Source organism: Pristiophorus japonicus, unplaced genomic scaffold (genome assembly GCF_044704955.1).
Source record: "Pristiophorus japonicus isolate sPriJap1 unplaced genomic scaffold, sPriJap1.hap1 HAP1_SCAFFOLD_444, whole genome shotgun sequence".
Classification (NCBI taxonomy): Eukaryota; Metazoa; Chordata; class Chondrichthyes; family Pristiophoridae; genus Pristiophorus; species Pristiophorus japonicus.
In genome coordinates this window covers 297,179-303,414 of record NW_027254346.1, presented here as the reverse complement: position 1 = coordinate 303,414, position 6,236 = coordinate 297,179, and positions in this window count along the sequence as shown.

Genomic DNA, 6,236 nt, shown 5'->3' with positions numbered 1-6,236 from the left:
GGCTAAAGTAGACTGGAAACAAGGACTAAACGGTAGCACAATTGAGGAACAGTGGAGGATTTTAAGGAGCTCTTTCATAGAGCGCAAAAAAAATATATTCCAGTGAAAAAGAAGGGCGGCAAGAGAAGTGATAACCAGCCGTGGTTATTTTAAACGACAGCAAAGAATGACTAAGAAAGCAATAAAGAAATGAAAGATAGATTACGAAAGTAAACTGGCGGAAAACATAAAAACAGATAGTAAAAGCTTTTACCGATACATAAAACGGAAGAGAGTGACGAAAGTAAATGTTGGTCCCTAAGAAGGGAGATTTAATAATGGGAAATGGCTGAGACCTTAAACAACTATTTTGCTTCCGTCTTCACAGTTGAAGTCATAAAAATAATGCCAAAATGTGCAGGCCACAGGAATGTGGGAAGGGAGGACCTTGAGACAATCACTATCACTAGGGGAGTAGTGCTGGACAGGCTAATGGGACTGAAGGTAGACAAGTCCCCTGGTCCTGATGAAATACATCCCAGGTTATTAAAAGAGATGGCTGAAGTTATAGCAGATGCAGTCGTTATAATCTACCAACATTCTCTGGAATCTGGGGAGGCACCAGCGGATTGGAGAGCAGCTAATGTAACGCCTGTTTAAAAAAGGGGGCAGGCAAAAGGCAGGTAACTATAGGCCGGTTAGTTTAACATCTGTAGTGGGGAAAATGCTTGAAACTATCATTAAGGAAGAAATAGCGGGACATCTGGATAGGAATCGTGCAATCAAGCAGTCGCAGCATGGATTCATGAAAGGCAAATCATGTTTAACTAACTTACTGGAATTCTTTGAGGATATAACGAGCATGGTGGATAGAGGTGTACCGATGGATGTGGTGTATTTAGATTTCCAAAAGGCATTCGATAAGGTGCCACACAAAAGTTTACTACAGAAGATAACGGTACGCAGAGTCAGAGGAAATGTATTAGCATGGATAGAGATTTGGCTGGCGAACAGAAAGCAGAGAGTAGGGATAAATGGGTTATTTTCCGGTTGGAAATCAGTTGTTAATGGTGTGCCACAGGGATCAGTGCTGGGACCACAACTGTTTACAATATACATAAATGACCTGGAAGAGGGGACAGAGTGTAGTGCAAAAAAATTTGCAGATGACACTAAGATTAGTGGGAAAGCGGGTTGTGCAGAGGACTCAGAGAGACTGCAAGGAGATTTGGATAGGTTAAGCGAATGGGCTAAGGTTTGGCAATTGGAATACAATGTCGGAAAGTGTGAGGCCATCCACCTTGGGAATAAAACAGTCAAAGGGAATATTATTTGAATGGGGAGAAATTACAACATGCTGCGGTGCAAAGGGACCTGCGGGTCCTTGTGCATGAATCCCAAAAGGTTAGTTTGCAGGAGCAGCAGATAATCAAAAAGGCAAATGGAATATTGGCCTTCATTGTTAAAGGGATGGAGTACAAAAGCAGGGAGATCTTGCTGCAACTGTGTAAGGTATTAGTAAGGCCGCACCTGGAGTACTGCTTGCAGTTTTGGTCACCTTACTTAAGGAAGGATACACTAGCTTTGGAAGAGGTACAGAGACGGTTGACTAGGCTGATTACAGAAATGAGGGCGTTACATTATGATGATAGATTGACTAGACTGGATCTTTATTTCTTGGAGTACAGAAGGATGAGGGGTGATCTTATAGAAACATTTAAAATCATGAAAGGGATAGACAAGATAGAGGCAGAGAGGTTGTTTCCATTTGTGGGGGAGACTTTAACTAGGGGGCACAGCCTCAAATACAGGGGAGCCAATTTAAAACCGAGTTGAGAAAAAATTTATTCTCCCAGAGGGTTGTGAATGTGTGGAATTCTCTGCCCAAGGAAGCAGTTGAGGCTAGCTCATTGAATGTTTTCAAGTCAAAGATAGATAGATTTTTAACCAATGATGGAATTAAGGTTTATGGGGAGAGGGCGGGTAAGTGGAGCTGAGTCCACGACCAGATCAGCCACGATCTTATTGAATGGCGGGGCAGGCTCGTGGAGCTAGATGTCCTGCTCCTGTTCCTAATTCTTATGTTCTTATGTTCTTATGAAAGATTGAAGATGCTGGAGCTGTTTTGTTTGTAAAATAGGAGGCTAAGGGGAGACCTGATTCAGCTGGCTAAAATTATGAGTGGCCTGGAAAGATTGGATAGGAAGGATCTGTTTCTATTGGCAGAGGGGACAACACTCAAGGGTTTAGAAATTTAAAGTAATTGGGCAGAGATATGAGGAGATATGGGGGGAAATGACTGCCCCCAATGAGTGCTGGAGGTTGGTAACTAACTGCCTGAAAGCGTGGTGGAGGCAGGAAACCTCACCATATTTAGAAGATAATTGGGTGCGCCGGACCATAAGATTGAAATTCAGATTAAATTCCTAAAGCAGGTAGACCATGCAGTTAACTACAAATTAAAGCTCCCTCTGCACACTCCCATCACGCAATATCAGGGCAGGCAGAACACGGGTTACATGCAGAGTAAAGCTTCCTCTTACTCACCCATCACCAGTGGCAGGGCAGAAAGGAAAAGCAGGTGGGGCCGTTGCTGGTTAAAGAGGAAATTAACGCAATAGTAAGGAAGGACATCAGCTTAGATGATGTGGAATCGCTATGGTTGGAGCTACGGAATACCAAAAGGCAGAAAACGCTTGTGGGAATAGTGTACAAAGCACCAAACAGTGAAGTGAGGTTGGGGATAGCATGAAACAAGAAATAAGGGATGTGTGCAATATAGGTATAGCAGTTATCATGGGTGACTTTAATCAACATATTGATTGGGCTAAACAAACTGGTAGCAATGCGGTGTAGGAGGATTTACTGGAGTGTAGGTGGGATGGTTTTCCAGACTAATATGTCAACGAACCAACTAGTGGGCTGGCCATTCTAGAATGGGTGATGTGAAATGAGAAAGGACTAATTAGCAATCTTGTTGTGTGAGGCCCCTTGGGGAAGAGTTACCATAATATGGTAGAATTCTTTATGAAGATGGAGAGTGACAACAGTTAATTCAGAAACTAGGTTCTGATCTTAAGGAATGGTAACTTCGATGATATGAGACGTGAATGGGCTAAAATAGACTGGCGAATTATACTGAAAGGCTTGACGGTAGATAGGCAATGGAAAATATTTGAAGATCACATGGATCAACTTCAACAATTGTATATCCCTGTCTGGAGTAAAAATAAAACACAGGACGTGGCTCAGCCGTGGCTAACAAGGGAAAATAAGAATAGTGTTGAGTCCAAGGACGAGGCATATAAATTGGCCAGAAAAAGCAGCAAAAATTGTGGACTGGGTGAATTTTGTAATTCTGTGGAGGAGAAAATAGGGTGTAAATAGGAGGGGTAAATAGAGTAGGAGGGGCTACTTGCTGGGAACATAAAAACTGACTTCAAAATAGATATGTGAAGAGAAAAAGATTAGTGAAGACAAATATAGGTCCTTTGCAGTTAGATTCAGGTGAATTTCTAATGGGGAACCAAGAAATGGCAGGCCAGTTGAACAAATAATTTGCTTCAGTCTTCACGAAGCAAGATACAAATAAACTTCTGGTAATACTAGGAGACCGAGGGTCGAGTGTGGAGGAGGAACTAAAGGAAATTCTTATTAGTCAGAAAATAACGTCAGGGAAATTGATGGGATTGAAGATTGTTAAATTCCCGCGGAACGATAGGCTGCATCACAGAATACTGAAGGATGTGGCCCTAGAAATAGTGGATGCATTAGTGATCATTTTCCAACAGTCTATCCACTCGGGATCAGTTCCGAAAGACTGGTTAGTAGCTAATGTAACACCACTTTTTTAAGAAAGGGGGAAAGAGAAAACGTGTAATTATGGACCGGTTAACTTGCCAGCAGTGTAGGGGAAAATGTTCGAATCAATTATTAAAGATGAAATAGCAGCGTATTTGGAAAGCAGAGACTGGATCGGTCCAAGTCAGCATGGATTTAAGAAAGGGACATCATGTTTGACAAATCTTCTCGAAGTTTTTGAGGCTGTAATTGATAGATGGACAAGGGAGAACCCGTAGATCTGGTTAATTTGGGCTTTCAACAGTCGATTGACAAGGTTCCGCACAAGAGATTGGTGTGCAAAATTAAAGCATATGCTATTGGGCGTAATGTACTGACGTGGATAGAGAACTGGAATTGCAGAAAGGAAGCAGAATGTCTGGATAAACCAGTCATTTTCAGAATGGCAGGCAATGACTACAGGGGTGCCGCAGTGCTCATTGCTGGGAGTCCAGCTATTTACTATTTACATTAATGATTTACATGAAGGAATTGAGTGTGATATCTCCAAATATGCGAATGACGTTTAGCTGGGTGGCGGTGTGAAATGTGAGGAGGAAGCTGAGATTCTGCAGGGTGAGATGGACAATCGCATGGCAGATGCAATATAATGTGGATAATTGTGAGGTTATCCACTTTGGTGGCAAAAACACGAAGCAGAATATTCTCTGAATGCCGGCAGATTAGGAAAAGGAGAGTTGCAACGAAACCTGGTGTCATGGTACATCAGTCATTGTATGTTGGCATGCAGGTACAGCAGGCGATAAAGAAGGCAAATTGTATGTTGGCCTTCATAACTCGGGGATTTGAGTATCGTAGCAGGGAAGTCTTACTGCAGTTGTACAGGGCCTTGGTGAGGCCTTACTTGGATATTGTGTTCAGGTTTAGTCTTCTAATCGAAGGACGGACGTCCTTGATATTGAGGGAGTGCAGCCAAGGTTCAGCGGACTGAAACATGATGAGAGACGGGAACGACTGGGCCTGCATTCACTGAAGTTTGGAAGGATGAGAGGATAACGCATAGAAATATATAACATTCTGAAGGGACTGGACAGGTTAGATGCAGGAAGATTTTTGCCAATGTTGGGGAATTCAGGAACCAGCGCACAAATCTCAGAATAAGGGTAAGCCACTTAGGACTGCGATCAGGAGAAACTTCTCCACTTAGCAAGTTGTTAACCTGTGGAATTCCCTACCGCAGAGATTTGTTGATGCCAGTTTATTGGAAATATTCAAGAGATAGTTACATATGGCCCTTACGGTTAAAGGGATCAAGGGGCATGGAGAGAAAGCAGGACAGGGGCACTGAGGTGATCGATCAGCCATGATCTTATTGAATGGTGGTGCAAGCTCGAAGGGCTAAATGGCATATTCCTGCAACTTCTTTTTATTTTTCTGTATGCAGTACGGGTCAGATACAGAGTAAAGCTCCCGCTACCCTGTCGCATCAAACTCTTCGAGTGCCGTTACAGCGCTGGTTGGATAGTGAGTTACGCTCCCTCTCCGATGTTGCATCAAACAGTCCAATGGAAGGTAAAGCACGGTTTACATTCAGAGCAAAGATCTTTCGACACTCCCCCATCAAACAATCACAGAACAGGTACAGCACGGATTTTCTATACAAAAAGTTCCCTCTCCACTGTCCCATCAAACTCTCCCAGGGCAGATTATATTCAGCATAAAGCTCATTCTATATTGTGCCATCAAACATTTCTAGTACACGAACAGCATGGTTAGATATAGAGTAAAATTCAAGCTACACTGTCCAATCAAACATTAACAGTGCAGATCCAGCTCGGGTTATGCACAGACTAAAGCTGCATCTACACTGTCCCATCAAACACTCCGTAGATAGCTTCAGCATGACTATGATAGTGAGTAAAGCTCCCTCTCCGATGTCGCATCAAACAATCCAATGGCAGGTAAAGCAGCGGTTACATTCAGAGCAAAGATCCCTGGACACTGTCCCATCAAACGTTCTGTGGATAGCACGGGTAAAATAAAGAATATATCTCCCTCTACACTGTCCAATCAAACACTACCAGTGCAAGTTCAGCTCGGGTTATATACAGAGCAAAGCTCTCTCTACATTGTCACTTCAAACACTCGCAGGATAATTTCAGCAAGGGTTAGACACAGATTAAATCTCCCTCCACAATGTCACATGAAATATTCGCAGGGCAGGTACACGATGGTTTAGCTATCGATTAAAGCTCCTTCTATAATGTCCCATCAAACATTCCAAGGGCAGTTACAGCAAGTAGCAAGACAGAGGAAATCTCATAAGAACATAAGCATATAAGATATAGAATTAGGAGTCTGCCATTTAGCACCTCGATCGTTCTGCGCCATTCAAGAAGATCAAATAAGATCATGGCTGATCTGACCATGGACTCAGCTCCACTTCCCTGCCCGCT